The sequence below is a fragment of the Dama dama genome, chromosome 5 (genome assembly GCF_033118175.1).
Source record: "Dama dama isolate Ldn47 chromosome 5, ASM3311817v1, whole genome shotgun sequence".
Lineage (NCBI taxonomy): Eukaryota > Metazoa > Chordata > Mammalia > Artiodactyla > Cervidae > Dama > Dama dama.
In genome coordinates, this window is record NC_083685.1 from 81,841,889 (window position 1) to 81,858,427 (window position 16,539).

The window sequence follows — 16,539 nt, forward strand, 5'->3', positions numbered from 1 at the left end:
TTTGATACATACCCACTTATTTATTTTTGATTTTTGGTTTGATGCAGTCCCATTTATTTATTTTGCTTTTGCTATGCTTTTGCTGTCATATCCAAAAAATTATTGCCAAGACTAGTGTCAAGGGTCGTGAAGATCTTTTTTGTACAGTTCTTCTGTGTATTCTTGCCAACTCTTCTTAATATCTTCTGCTTCTGTTAGGTCCATACCATTTCTGTCCTTTATTGAGCCCATCTTTGCATGAAACATTCCCTTGGTATCTCTCATTTTCTTGAAGAGATCTCTAGTCTTTCCCATTCTATTGTTTTCCTCTGTTTCTTTGCACTGATCACTGAAGAAAGCTTTCTATTTCAAATCCTAAAAGATGATGCTGTAAAAGTGCTGCCCTCAATATGCCAGCAAATTTGGAAAACTCAGCAGTGGCCACAGGACTGGAAAAGGTCACTTTTCATTCAAATCCCTAAGAAAAGTAATACCAAAGAATACTCCACAATTGCACTCATCTCACATGCTAGCAAAGTAATGCTCAAAATTCTCTAAGCCAGGCTTCAACAATATGTGAACCATGAACTTCCAGATGTTCAAGCTGGATTTAGAAAAGGCAGAGGAACCAGAGATCAAATTGCCAACATCTGCTGGATCAATGAAAAAGCAAGAGAGTTCCAGAAAAACATCTATTTCTGCTTTATTGACTACGTCAAGCCTTTGACTGTGTGGATCACAATAAACTGTGGAAAATTCTGAAAGAGATAGGCATACCAGACCACCTGACCTGCCTCTTGAGAAACCTGTATGCAGGTCAGGAAGCAACAGTTAGAACTGGACATGGAACAACAGACTGGTTCCAAATAGGAAAAGGAGTATGTCAAGGCTGTATATTGTCACCCTGCTTATTTAACTTATATGCAGAGTACATCATGAGAAACACTGGGCTAGATGAAACACAAGCTGGAATCAAGATTGCCAGGAGAAATATCAGTAACCTCAGATATGCAGATGACACCACCCTTATGGCAGAAAGTGAAGAAGAACTAAAGAGCCTTTTGATGAAAGTGAAAGATGAGAGTGAAAAAGGTGGCTTAAAACTCAACATTCAGGAAACTAAGATCATGGCCCCTGGTCCCATCACTTCATGAAAAATAGATGGAGAAACAGTGGAAACAGTGGCAGACTTTATTTTTCTGGGCTCCAAAATCACTGCAGATGGTGATTGCATCCATGAAATAAAAAGACACTTGCTCCTTGGAAGAAAAGCTATGACCAACCTAGATAGCATATTAAAAAGCAGAGACATTACTTTGCCAACAAAGGTCCGTCTAGTCAAAGCTATGGTTTTCCCAGTAGTCATGTATGGATGTGAGAGTTGGACTATAAAGAAAGCTGAGCACCAAAGAATTGATGCTTTTGAACTGTGGTGTTGGAGAAGACTCTTGAGAGTCCCTTGGACTGCAAGGAGATCCAACCAGTCCATCCTAAAGGAGATCAGTCCTGAATATTCATTGGAAGGACTGATGCTGAAGCTGAAACTCTAATATTTTGGCCACCTGATGGGAAGAGCTAACTCATTTGAAAAAACCCTGATGCTGGGAAAGTTTGAAAGCAGGAGGAGAAGGGGACGACAGAGAAGGAGATGGTTGGATGGCATCACCAACTCAATGGACATGAGTTTGAGTAAACTCTGGGAGTTGGTAATGGACAGGGAGGTCTGGCGTGCTGTAGTCCATGGGGTCACAAAGAGTTGGACATGACTGAGTGACTGTACTGAACTGAATGTCAAGGGGATTTCCCCTTATGTTTTCTTCTAGGAGTTTTACAGTTTCAGATCATATATTTGAGCCTTTATTCCATTTTGAGTTGATTTTCATGTATGATGTAAAATAAGGATGCAGTTTTATTCTTTTGCATGTGGATATCCAGTTTTCTCACCATCATTTCCTAAAGAGGCTATCCTTTCTCCATTGTGCATTCTTGTATCCTTTGTCAAGAAATTATTTGACTGTATATGCTTGGGTTTATTTGGGGGATCTTTATTCTGATCCACTTGCCTGTGTGTCTGAGTTTATGCCAGTACTATACTGTTTTGATTACTATAGATTTATAATATAGTTTAAAATCAGGAAGTGTAATGCCTCCAGATTTGTTCTTCTTTCTCAATATTTCTTTAGCTATTTGGGGTCTTTTGTAGTTTTGTGTGAACTTTAGGATTTTTTAAATATTTCTGTTAAAAATGCCATTAGAGTTTTTATGGGGATAGCATCATTTTATGGATCACTTTGTATAGTATGGAATTTTAACAATAATAATTCCCCCAATCCAGTACAGATATCTTTCCATTAATTTGTGTCTTGTTAGATTTCACTCATAAATGTTTTGTAACTTTCAGTTTAAATATTTTTTTGTGTCCTTGGTTAAATTTGTTCTTAAGTATTTTATCTTTTTGATGCTGTTAGAAATGGGATTGGTTTCTTTTTTGGATAGCTTGTTGTTAATGTGTAGAAATACAACTGATTTTTGTATGTTGATTTTGTGCCTTTTAACTTTACTTAATTTATTTATTAGTTCTAAAATTTTTTTTGATGGAGTCTTTAGGGTTTTTATAAAGATCATGTCATCTGCAAACAGAATAATTTTACTTATTCACTTCCAATTTGAATGCCTTTTATTTCTCTTCCCTGCCAGATTGTTTGGGCTAGGACTTCCAGTACTGTGTTGAATAGTAGAGGTGAGAGCAGATATCTCTGTCTTTCTCCCGACCTTAGAAAAATTTTTTTCAGATTTTCACCATTGGGTATGATATTAGCTATATGCTTATCATAAGTGGCCATCATTATGTTGAGGTATAGTTCTTCTACACCAAATTTGTTGAGTTTATATCATAAAGAATGTTGAATTTTGTCAAATGTTTTTTTCTGCTTCTATCAAGATGATCATATGATTTTTATCCTTTTGTCTATTAATGTTATGTATCACATTTACTAATTTTCATATGTTGAATCATTCTTGTATTCCAGAGATAAATGCCACTTGATCATGGTATATGATCCTTTTAATGTGCTGTTGAATTCAGCTTGCTGATATTTTTTGAGGGTTTTTGCATCTATGTTCATCAGGGATTTAGCCTGTAATTCTTTTTCTTGAAATATCATTGTCTGGCTTTTTTAGTAGGGTAGTGCTGGGCCCATAAAATGAGTTTGGACATGTTCCCTCCACTTCAATTTTTATGAGTTTGAGAAGAATTGATATTAATTCTTCTTTAAATATTGTGTGTATTTCACTCATGAAGCATCTGGTCCTAGAATTTTGTTGTGGTTGTCGTTGGGCAGTTTTTTTTTATTATTGCTTCAATCTCTAGGCTTCTGTGGTGGCTCAGATGGTCAAGAAACTACCTGCAATGCAAGAGACCCAGGTTCAATCCCTGGGTCAGGAAAGTCCCCTGGAAAACAAAATAGCAAACCACTCCAGTATTCTTACCTGGAGAACTCCGCGGACAGAGGAGCCTGGTGGGCTACAGTCCATGGGGTTCGTAGAGTTGGACATGACTGAATGACTAACACACTTTCAATCTCCTTAATGGTAATTCATCTGTTTGGGTTTTTTATTTCTTCATGATTTAGTACTGGTAGATTGCATGTTTCTAGAGATTTATCCATTTCTTCTAGGTTACCCAATTTGTTCATAGTAATCTTTTATGAGGGCTTCCCTGATAGCTCAGTTGATGAAGAATCTGCCTGCAATGCAGGAGACCCTGGTTCGATTCCTGAGTCGGGAAGATCCGTTGGAGAAGGGATAGGCTACCCATTCCAGTATTCTGGCCTGGAGAATTCCATGGACTGTGTAGTCCATGGGGTCACAAAGAGTAGGACACGACTGAGCAACTTTCACTTTCACTTTCAATCTTTTATGATCCTCTCTGCTTCTGTGGTATCAGTAGTAATGTTCCCACTTCCATTTCTTCTTTTTTTTCTTTTCCATTTATTTTTATTAGTTGGAAGCTAATTACTTTGCAATATTGTAGTGGTTTTTTGCCATACATTGACATGAATCAGCCATGGATTTACATGTGTTCCCCATCCCGATCCCCCCTCCCACCTCCCTCCCCATCCCATCCCTCTGGGTCATCCCCGTGCACCAGCCCCAAGCACTTGTCTCATGCATCCATTTCTGGACTGGCAATCTGTTTCACACTTGATAATATACATGTTTCGATGCTGTTCTCTCAGATCATCCCACCCTCACCTTCTCCCATAAAGTCCAAAAGTCTGTTCTATATATCTGTGTCTCTTTTTCTGTTTTGCATATAGGGTTATCATTAGCATATTTCTAAATTCCATACATATGCATTAGTATACTGTATTGGTGTTTATCTTTCTGGCTTACTCCACTCTGTATAATGGGCTCCAGTTTTATCCATCTCATTAGAACTGATTCAAATGTATTCTTTTTAATGGCTGAGTAATATTCCATGGTGTATATGTACCACAGCTTTCTTATCCATTCGTCTGCTTCTGGGCATCTAGGTTGCTTCCATGTTCTGGCTAGTATAAATAGTGCTGTGATGAACATTGGGGTACACGTGTCTCTTTCAGATCTGGTTTCCTCAGTGTGTATGCCCAGGAGTGGGATTGCTGGGTCATATGGCAGTTATATGTCCAGTTTTTTAGGGAATCTCCACACTATTCTCCATAGTGGCTGTATTAAAAAATATGGAACGCTTCACGAATTTGCATGTCATCCTCGCAGGGGCCATGCTAATCTTCTCTGTATCGTTCCAATTTTAGTATATGTGCTGCCAAAGCGAGCACCCCATTTTCATTTCTGATTGTATTTTCCTTTCTCTTTTTTCCCCCTTAGTCCAGCTAAAGACTTGTCAATATAATTTACTTCTTAAAAAAAAACCATCACTGTCTTTGATCTTTTCTGTTCTTTTTCTAATCTCAAGTTCATTTGTTTCTGCTCTGATCTTTGTTATTTCCTTCCTTTTGCTAACTTTAAGTTTAGTTTGCTTCCCCCTCCACCCCTAGTTCTGTGAGGTGTGAAATTAGATTGTCTAGTCAAGGTCATTTTACTTTTTTTTTGGCCACACCACCTGGCATGTGGAATCTTAGTTCCACAAAGAGAGATGGAATCTGTGTCCCCTGTAGTGGAAGCTCAGAGTCTTAACCACTGAACCACCAGGAAAATCCCACATTTTATTTTTTTACTGTAGATGTTTATTGCTTTCATTTCCCTCTTAGAACTGCTTTTACTTTCTCTCTCAAGATTTACATTATGCTTCCATTTTTGCTTGTCTCAAGATAGTTTATTTCTCTTTTGATTTCATTTCTAACCCACTGGTTATTTAGGAATATGTGGTTTAATTTTCACATACTTTTGGATTTTCCAGTTTTTCTCCTGTTAACTGATTTCTGGTTTCATATCATTTGGGTCAGAAAAGATATTTGATAAGATTTCAGGATTCTTCAATTTCTTAATGCTTTTTTTTGTGGCCTTACAATTTATCCCAGGAAAATTCTGAGGGCCCTTGCACTTCAAAAGAATGTATACTCTGCTGCTATTGGATGGATTGTTTTGTTAGGTCTATTTGGCCTAAGGTATAGTTCAAGTTCAACATTTCCTTATTGATTTTCTGTCTGGATGATGTATAGCTGTTGAAAGTGAATAATGAAGTCTCCTACTATTATTGTATTTTTATCTACTCCTCCCAGACAGTGTGTTAATATTTGATTTATGTATTTGAGTATAGTAATGTTACGTGCATATATATTTACAATTGCTATATCCTCTTAGTTAATTTACCTCTTTATCATTATGTGGTGATCTTCATTGTCTCTTGTGACAGTTTTTGACTTGAAGATCATTCTGTCTGACTTAAAAATTGCTGACCCCTGGTCTCTTTTTGTTTCCATTTACATGAAATATCTCTTTCCATTTCTTCACTTTCAGTCACTGTATGTCTTTAAAGTTGAAATGAATCTCCTGTAGACAGTATATAGTTGGATCTTGCGTTTAAAAAAAATCCATTCAGTAATTCTGTGTCTTTTGTTTGGAAAATTTAATCCATTTACATTTATGTTTTATCTATTTCTATCTTATTAACTGTTTTCTGAATGTTTTTGTAGCTTCTTTCTTCCCTCTTCTATTGCTACTTGCCTTTGTAAATCATTGATTATTCCTTAGTGGTATGCTTTTATTCCTTTTTCTATATCCTTGTGTATTTACAATAGGTTTTTGGTTTGTAGTTACCACAAGGCTTACCTAAAATATCTTATAGTTATAACAGTCTATTTTAAGGTGATGACTTCAACTGCAAAGAAAAACCCTAGACTTTTCCTGCCCCCCAATATTTTATTCTTTTAATGTTACAATTTACATCTCTTAAAATTGTGTATTAATTAATAATTTTAGCTATAGTTATTTTTAGTACTTTTGTCTTTCATCTTTCATACTGGAGTTAAAAGTGATGAACACACTACCATTGCAGTATTAGAGTAGTCTGAAACCAGTGAGTTTTATTGTTGGTCGGTTGGTTGGTTTTGATTTTGTTGCATGAATTTGGGTATTTTAGTTCCCCAGCCAGGGGCTGAATCTGGGCCCTTGGCAGTGAGAGCACAGAGTCCTAATCATTGGATCTCCAGGGAATTACCCCTCCATATGGTTTTTTATGTTGCTAATTATCATCCTTTTGTTTCAACCTTGAGAACTCCCTTTAGCATTTCTTGTGAGGCAAATTTAATGATGATAAACTTACTCAGTTTTTGTTTGTCTATAAGAGACTTTATCTCTCCTTATTTCTGAAGGACAGCATTGATGGGCAAATTTTTTGGTCAGTAGGGTGTCTTTTTGTTTTAGCACTTTGAATATATATATGCATGCCTGCTCAGTCACTTCATTGTGACCCTATGGACCGTAGCCTGCCAGTGCCCTCTGTCCATAGGATATTCCCAAACAAGAATACTAGAGTGGGTTGCCATGCCCTCCTCCAGGGGTTCTTCTCAACCCAGGAGTCAAACCCGCACCTCCTGTGACTCCAGCATTGCAGGTGGATTCTTTGCCACTGAGCCTGAATATACACATAAACACATCAGTATTGTCTCCTGACCTACAAGGTTTCTATTGAAAAACCTCAGAGTCTTGTGGAGATTCCCTTATATGTGATGAGTCTCTTCTTTTACCACTTTAATAATTCTCTCTTATTGATTTTTGACAGTTTGACTATAATGTGACCTCATGAAGCCCTCTTTGGTTAAACTTGTTTGGGGATCTTTGAGTCTCATGTACCTGGGTGTTCATCTACCTCCCAAGATTTGGGAAGTTTCCAGCCATTATTTTTTTATCTTTTATGAAAAAACATTCAATTTAATTAGTCGGTGTGCACTTCTAACAATAGATACCTTGACGTTATATTAGATTTCCAAATCATTTGAAGATTAGTTAAAAAGTGATCTCACAGTTCATCATCAGTGAGTGAAAAGGAATTCCATTCATTATTATTTCAATATAAGTATACTTTTTAAAAAAGAAGTTGCTTACCATTTCTTATTGTTCTATCTTTTCCATTTCTATGCTTCTCTCATATGTATTTGTTTTACTTTTACTCCCCTGATATGTCTTCAATGTCCTGAGATACTTAGTTTAGCATCCCAATAAAGTATTTAGCCATTATTTATTTAAATAAGCTTTTTGCCCCTTTTCTCTCTCTTTTCCTTCTGAAATTCTCATAATGCATGTAAGAGTATTTTATGGTTTCCCATATATCGCATAGTTCTTCTTCATTCTTTTTTATTCTTTTCTCCCCGCCCCCTCTGATTTTATCATTTCAATGACTTATTTTGAGTTTATAGATTATATTTTCTATCTTATCAACTATGCTGTTAATGCTCTCAGTTGCATTTTTCACTTTATTGTGTTCTTTAACTCCAGAATTTCTGTCTGGTTGGTTTTTCTGATTTGTGTCTCTTTGTTGAACTTATAATTTTGTTCATGTATGTTTTCCCTGGTTTTGTTGAGTGGTCTGTGTCTGCTTATTGCTTATTGATCTTCCTTAAACAAATTTGTTTGAATTCTTTTCTCCATATTCTCATCAATACTTGCTATTTTTTGTCTTTTTGATAGTAGCCATTCTGACAGGTGTGAGGGGATATCTCATTATGGTTTTGGGTCTCATTTCTCTGATAATTAATGATGCTGAGCATCTTTTCAAGTGTCTGTTGGTTATCTGTAGGTATCCTTTGGAAAAATGTCAATTCAGATTTTCTGCCCATTATTTAATCAGGTTGTTGTTGTTTTTTTGTAATGTTGAATTGTATATATAATTTGTATATTTTGGATGCTAACTTCTCTCTCTTTCTCAGTCTTTCTCTCTCTCTATATATATATATAAATAATTTGCAAATATTTTCTCTTAAAAATATATATATAATTGACAAATATTTTCTCTTAATCTGTAGGTTGCCTTTTCTTGATAGTTTCCTTCACTGTGCAAAAGCTTTATACTTGGCTCTAGTTCTATTTGTTTATTTTTGCTTTTGTTTCCCTTGCCTGAGGAGACAAATCCCGCCCCCCCCCCCCAATATTACTAAAACCTATATTGCCTACGTTGTTTTCTAGGAGTTGTATGGCTTCAGGTCTTACATTAAAATCTCTAAACAAATTTGAGTTTATTTTTGTATATGGTGTGACAAATTAGTCCAATTTGATTCTTTTGCATGTAACTGTCCAATTTTCCCAACACCATTTATTGAAGATAGTGTCTATTGCCCATTGTATATTCCTGTCTCCTTTTTTGTAGACTAATTGAACATAGAAGTATGGGTTTCCTTCTGGATTTTCTATTCTCTTCCATCGATCTATGTGCTTATTTTGGAGCCAGGACCATACTGTTTTTGATTACTGTAGATATGTAGTATAGTTTGAAATCAGAGCACGATACCTCCACCTTTGTTCTTCTTTCTCAAGACTGATGTGGCTGTTCAATGTTTTTTGTAGTTCCATACAGATTTTAGAGTTATTTGTTCTAGTTCTGTGAAAAATGCCATTGGTATTTTGATAAGAACTGCATTGAATCTGTAGATTGCCTCAGGGAGTATGGTCATTTTAACAATATTGATTCTTTTAATTTATGAATATGGTATATTTTTCCATTTGTTTGTTTCATCTTCAATTTCTTTCATCCATATATTAGCAGTTTCTGATTTGTTGTTGTTTAGTTGCTAAGTCATGTCCACTCTTTTGCGACCCTGTAGCCATCAGGCTCCTCTGTCCACAGGATTCTCCAGGCAAGATACTGGAGTGGGTTGCCATTTCATTCTCCAGGGAATCTTCCCAACCCATAGATCAAACCCATGTCTCCAGCATTGCAGGCAGATTCTTTACCACTGAACCACCTGGAAAGCCCAATAACAACAAATTTTATTCTTTTTGATATAACTGTAAATGAAATTGTTTTCCTAATTTTTTGATAGTTCATTGTTAGTGTGTAGATATGTAACAGATTTTTGTGTATTTATTTTGTATTCTGAATTCATTTTGTATTACTGAATTCATCTATTAGTTCTAGTAGTTTTTAAGCTTTTCTGTGTGTCTTAAAGATCACACTCACACACACACACACATACATAATCATACCATCTGCAAACAGTGAGTTTTACTTCTTCATTTTCAATCTTGATTCTATTTGTTTCTTTTCCTTGTCAAATTGCTGTGGCTAGGGCTTCTGATACAATGTTGAAGAAAGGTGGTGAGAGTGGGCATCCTTGTCCTGTCTATGATCTTACAGAAGATGCTTTCAGCTTTTCACCATTGAGTATGATGTTAGCCACGTGCTTGTCATATATGGACTTTTAATTTTGGGGTGTATTCCATCTCTACCCATGTTACTGAGAAATCTTACCATAAATGAATGTTGAATTTTGTCAAAACATTTTTCTGCATTTATTAAGATCATCATTTGAGTTTTTATTCTTCCTTGTTAATGTGGTGTATCACATTGATTGGTTTTTGAATATTGAATCACACTTGTATCCTTGGGCTAAATCCCACTTGATCTTGGTATATGATCCTTTTTTTTTCATTTCTTTTTATTAGTTGGAGGCTAATTACTTTACAATATTGTAGTGGTTTCTGTCATACACTGACATGAGTCAGCCATGGATTTACATGTATTCCCCATCCCGATCCCCCCTCCCATCTCCCTCACCACCCGATTCCTCTGGGTCTTCCCAGTGCACCAGGCCCGAGCACTTGTCTCATGCATCCAGCCTGGGCTGGTGATCTGTTTCACCCTAGATAATATACATGTTTCGACGCTGTTCTCTCGAAACATCCCACCCTCGCCTTCTCCCACAGAGTCCAAAAGTCTGTTCTGTACATCTGTGTCTCTTTTTCTGTTTTGCATATAGGGTTGTCGTTACCATCTTTCTAAATTCCGTATATATGTGTTAGTATGCTGTAATGTTCTTTATCTTTCTGGCTTACTTCACTCTGTATAATGGGCTCCAGTTTCATCCATCTCATTAGAACTGGTTCAAATGAATTCTTTTTGACGGCTGAGTAATATTCCATGGTGTATATGTACCACAGCTTCCTTATCCATTCATCTGCTGATGGGCATCTAGGTTGCTTCCATGTCCTGGCTATTATAAACAGTGCTGCGATGAACATTGGGGTGCACGTGTCTCTTTCAGATCTGGTTTCCTCAGTGTGTATGCCCAGAAGTGGGATTGCTGGGTCATATGGCAGTTCTATTTCCAGTTTTTTTAAGAAGTCTCCACACTGTTCTCCATAGTGGCTGTACTAGTTTGCATTCCCAGCAACAGTGTAAGAGGGTTCCCTTTTCTCCACACCCTCTCCAGCATTTATTGCTTGTAGACTTCTGGATAGCAGCCATGCTGATTGGCGTGTAATGGTACCTCATTGTGGTTTTGATTTGCATTTCTCTGATGATGAGTGATGTTGAGCATCTTTTCATGTGTTTGTTAGCCATCTGTATGTCTTCTTTGGAGAAATGTCTGTTTAGTTCTTTGGCCCATTTTTTGATTGGGTCATTTATTTTTCTGGAATTGAGCTGCAAGACAGTATGGTACTGGCACAAAGACAGAAATATAGACCAATGGAACAGAATAGAAAGCCCAGAGATAAATCCACAAACCTATGGACACCTTATGTTCGACAAAGGAGGCAAGAATATACAATGGAAAAAAGACAACTTCTTTAACAAGTGGTGCTGGGAAAACTGGTCAACCACTCGTAAATGAATGAAACTAGAACACTTTCTAACACCATACACAAAAATAAACTCAAAATGGATTAAAGATCTAAATGTAAGACCAGAAACTATAAAACTCCTAGAGGAGAACATAGGCAAAACACTCTCCGACATAAATCACAGCAGGATCCTCTGTGACCCACCTCCCAGAATATTGGAAATAAAAGCAAAACTAAACAAATGGGACCTAATGAAACTTAAAAGCTTTTGCACAACAAAGGAAACTATAAGCAAGGTGAAAAGACAGCCCTCAGATTGGGGGAAAATAGTAGCAAATGAAGCAACAGGCAAAAGATTAATCTCAAAAGTATATGATCCTTTTAATGGGTTGTTGAGTTCAGTTTGCTGACATTTTGTTGAGGATTTTTGAGTCTATGTTTATCAGTGATATTGGCCTTTCTGTGTGTGTGTGTGGTTTCTTTGTCTGGTTTTAGAATCATGACTTTTGTCTTGTAGAATGAGTTTGAAAGTGTTCCTTCCTTTTTTTTGGAATACACTGATAACAGTAGGTGTAACTCTTTTTTAAATATTTGGCAGAATTCACCTGTGAAGCCATCTGGTCCTAGACTTTTGTTGTTTAGAGTTGCTTTTTGTTTGTTTATTACTGATTCCATTTCATTATTGTTAATTGGCCTGTTTATACTTTCTATTTCTTCCTGATTTAGACTTGGGAGTTTGCAGAATTTATGGAATTTGCAGAAGTGGAATTTATCCATTTCTTCTAGGTTGTCCCTTTTATTGGTGTATAATTGTTTGTACTAATCTCTTATGATACTTGTATTTCTGTGGTGTCAGTTGTAACTTCTTTTTCTTTCTGATTTTATTTATTTGGGCTCTCTCTTTTTTTTACCTGATGAGTCTGGCTAAAGGTTGATCAGTTTTTTTTTTATCTTTTCAAAGAAATAGCTCTTAATTCACTGATCTTTTTTTTCTGTTTCTATTTTATTGATTTCTGCTCTGAACTTTATTATTTCTTTCTTTGTACTAATGTTGAGTTCTGTTTGTACTTCTTTTTCTAGTTCATTTAAATATAGAGTCAGGTTGCAATTTTCTTGCTTCCTGTATTAAGCTTGGGTCACTCCAGACTCTCTTAGAACTGCTTTTGCTGTGTTTCATAGATTTTTCTATCATGTCATTTCTATTTTAATTTCTCTACAGAGTATTATTTTTTATTTCTTCTTTCATTTCTTCAGTGACATATTTGAAGTTTAGTAGCATAACTGTTTAGCCTCCACATGTGTGTTTCTTGCAGGATATTTTTGTTGCTGTTTTTCCTTTCATAATTTTCATATTTCTAGTTGTTGTCTTTCTTCTTCTTCTTCTTTTTTTTATTTAGAGAAGTCTGTTTAACATTTCTTGTAAAGCCAGTTTGGTGGTGCTGAACTCTCATAACTTTTGCTTGTCTGTAAAACTACCTCTCCTTCAAATCTCAGTGATAGCTTTGCTGTGTTGAATTATCTCGGTTATAGATTTTCTTCTTTCTTCACTTTATATATATTGTGTCATCCCCTTCTGTCCTGCAAAATTTCTCAAGAAAAGTCATATGGGTGTTCCCCATATGATATACCCCATACAATATGTAACTAGTTGAATTTTTTTCTTTCTGCTTTTAAGATTCTCTCTTATCTTTAATTTTTGTCATTTTAATCACAGTATGTCTTGGTGTGGATCCATTGAGTTTATCTTGTTTGGGACGCTCTGCTTCCCCCAAATGAGTGTCAACTTTTTCCCCCAAGTTAGGGAAGTTTTCAATTATTATCTCTTCAAATTAGATCTCTGCCTTTCTCTCTCTCTTCCTTCATTCTGGGACCCCTATAATGTGAATGTTAGTATGCTGAATGTTGTAGAACTCCCATGAACTAGCCTCATTTTTTACAATTCTTTTTTTGTTGTTGTTCACCTTGGGGGATTTCCACTAGTCTGTCTTCCAAGTTGCTGATGCATTTTTCTATATCATTAAATCTGTTAATTACTTCTTGTGCATTTTTGAAAATTTCAGTTATTGTGTTTTTCAGCTCTGTTTCATTCTTCTGTATATTTTCTAACTGTATATTTTATTGTGGATATCAATAAACTGATTCTTAAGTTTATATGACGAGGTCAGAGATCCAGAATAGCTAACACAGCACTGCATGCATACATGCGTGTGTGCTCAGTCACTTCAGTCATGCCTGACTCTTTGCTACCCTATGAATGGTAGCCTGCCAGGCTCCTCTGTCCGTGGGATTCTCCAGGCAAGAATACTGAAATGGGTTGCCATACCCTCCTCCAGGGGATCTTCCAGAACCAGAGATTGAACCTGTGTCTCTTGAAGAATAATATAGTAGACTCAGACTACCCAAGTTCAAGACTAACTAAGCTTTAGTAACCAAGACAGTGTGGTATTCGCAAATAACAGACATAGAGATCAACAGAACAGAAAGAAAAGCCCAGAAATAGACCTCTGTAAATATACTCAACTGATATTTGACAAAGGAGCAAAAGCAGTATAATGGAGCAAAGATAATTTCTTCAACAAATGGTGCTGGAACAACTGGTCATTCGCATGCAAAATCATCATTATACAAAAACTGACTCAAAATGGATTACAGATCTAAATGTAAAAGGAGCATAAAATTTCTAGAAGGTAACATAAAAGAAAACTTAGATTACCTTGGGGTATTGATGATGTTTTGGATAAGGACCATAAAGAAATAATTGAGAAGGTGCGCTTCATTAAAATAAAAACTTATGTTCTGTGAAAGATAATATCAAGAGAATGAGAAGATAGTTCACAGCTTCAGAGAAAATAGTCACAAAAGATTCATATGGTAAAGGGCCATTATTCAAAATATACAAGGAACATTTAAAACTCAAGAAAAAAACAACTCAATTTTGAAATGGGCCAAAGACCTTAGCAGACACCTCATCGTGGAAGATATACAGATGGCAAATAAGCATATGAAAAGATACTCAACATCCTATGCCATCAGAGAAATGCATGTTAAAATGATGAGATACCACACACATCTATAAAGTGGAACACTGACAACACCAAATGCTGGCGAGGATGTGGAGTAACAGGAAATTTCTCATTGCTGGTGGAATGCAAAATTTTCAAGTCACTTTAAAAGATAGTTTGACAGTGTTTAGGAGGTAATGAAGGAGGGAGGCCTGGCATGCTGCAGTCTATGATGTCACAAGGAGTCGGACATGACTTGGTGACTGAACAACAATAATATTAGTAATAACTTCAGCCAGGAATAAACTTAATTATGGTGAAAGATTGAGTACTTTTCCCTAAGAGCAGGAACAAAAAAGGATATCTGCTCTTATTTTTTTTTTCTTTTTTTTAAATTATTATTATTATTTTTTTCCAGTGGGTTTTGTCATACATTGATATGAATCAGCCATGGATTTACATGTATTCCCAATCCCGATCCCCCCTCCCACCTCCCTCTCCACCCGATTCCTCTGGGTCTTCCCAGTGCACCAGGCCGGAGCACTAGGATATCTGCTCTTAGCATTTCTGTTCAGCATTGTACTGGAGGCCCAAGCCAGTGCAATGGGTGGGGTGTTGGTGGGGGAAGTAAAGCATACAGATTGTAAAGGAATACATAAAACTGTTTTTATCCACAGACATCATGATCACCTGTGTATAAAATCATAAAGAATATATCACAAAAAGTTACTGGAGTGAATCAGTGTGCTTAATGAGGTCTTATAATACAAAATCATTACAAAAATAAATTATATTTTTATATAGTAGTATTTCTTTCAGTATTTGTCTGCCAGTGATAAACTTTTTCAGTATCAGTTGTCTGAAAATTCACTTCTTTCACATTTATTTTTGAAGGATATTTTTGCTGAATGTAGAATTCTAGATTCTAATTATTTTCTACAACCATTTTGAAAATAGCAATCTATTGTCTTCTGACTTCCATCGTTTTCATTGGAATGTCATATGTCCTTTCTTTCCCCTGGCTACTTCAAAGATTTTTTATTTGTCTTTGGTGTTCAACACTTCGACTATGATATTCCCAGTCCACTTTTCTTTGTTAGCACTGGGATATTAGCACTTCTTGAATGTGTGGCTTGACATATTTTGTGAGTTTTGGAAAATTCCCAGGAATTTTCAAATCTCTTCAATATTTCAATATTCAATATTTCACATCTCTTCAAATATTTCTCTGTCCCATTCTTCCTCTCCGCTCCTTCAAAAAAGTCTCAGAATTTTTGTACCCAACTTATTCCATGTTTACTGGAAGAAATACCCTCATCTCTCTGTGTTAATGTTTTTAGACAATCATGCTATAATTTTGTTGCATAGTATAACAGAAATTATTCATTACTTAAGATGAGTACCAAAGCTCTTGAATAGCTTTCCAAAGGGCAAGTATAATCTTTCTTTATTTGATTTATACCTTCCTGTGAATTAAATGGATGTTTCGGCTTTAACAAAAGAAGCATCAATCTCAAATACTGTTTTGGTACTTTGTATTTTATAAGCATTAACTTCTATTCACCCACACTATGGAAAAAGTCTGTATCCTTCATTTATTGCTACCAGCCAGGGATATATGATTGTGGATGCATATTTCTGTTTCAACTTTTGTTTGAGCAGCTTCCAAAACATCATCCTATAGGTTTTTAGAATCTGTGCCAAGTTCTGCTCCGATTAAGTTTCTTTGTTAGAATTGCTTTTTGAAGCATCTGGATCAGAAATCATATACCTCTGCTGCATAGCAAAGAAACATTTGGAAATCATCATAGACATCACAATAGAGGATAATAGTATTGTATGTTTTTTCTCAGTGTAGGTAAAGGCTACAACAAAAAAAATTATTAAGAATTTTAAAAATGTTGGGTTGATATTGTTAAAACATGTTAAGCATCCAATAGCTTGCTTTGAAAATAAGTAATATTGTTCCTAAAGCTATCATGGAATATTTCTGAGTAAAAGTAGAGATTTCTGCTTTTGCCTATTTTTAGTGCTACACATACATGTATGCATGTTAAGAAGGCATGAAAGATTAAAATTTTTAGTTTAATCATAATTTTATTTTTGTTTCTTGCTCAAAAGACCTAAATTATTCTCATATCATTTCAACAAATAGCATCCATTTCCTTGGGATGGTTTAGATTTCATTAGATGACAATAATCCATATGCTCTCCTAAAAAGAAAGAACTTCCTTTATTAAAAAAAAAAAAAAAAAAAAAGCAAACTAATAAACAAGACTCTCCAAGGGAAACCTTCCATTTCTATCAATAATATAATATATTGTGTCATTTTCATAAA

At 35.7% G+C, this 16,539-nt stretch overlaps 1 non-coding gene across 1 annotated transcript; it reads right to left on the minus strand.

Moving 5' to 3' along the window:
• Window positions 1–4,694: 4,694 nt before the first annotated feature.
• On the minus strand, window positions 4,695–4,799 carry LOC133058069 (U6 spliceosomal RNA). Its single transcript, XR_009693193.1, has one exon. It is a non-coding gene; the product is annotated as a U6 spliceosomal RNA (small nuclear RNA).
• Between the last annotated feature and the right edge of the window lie 11,740 nt (window positions 4,800–16,539).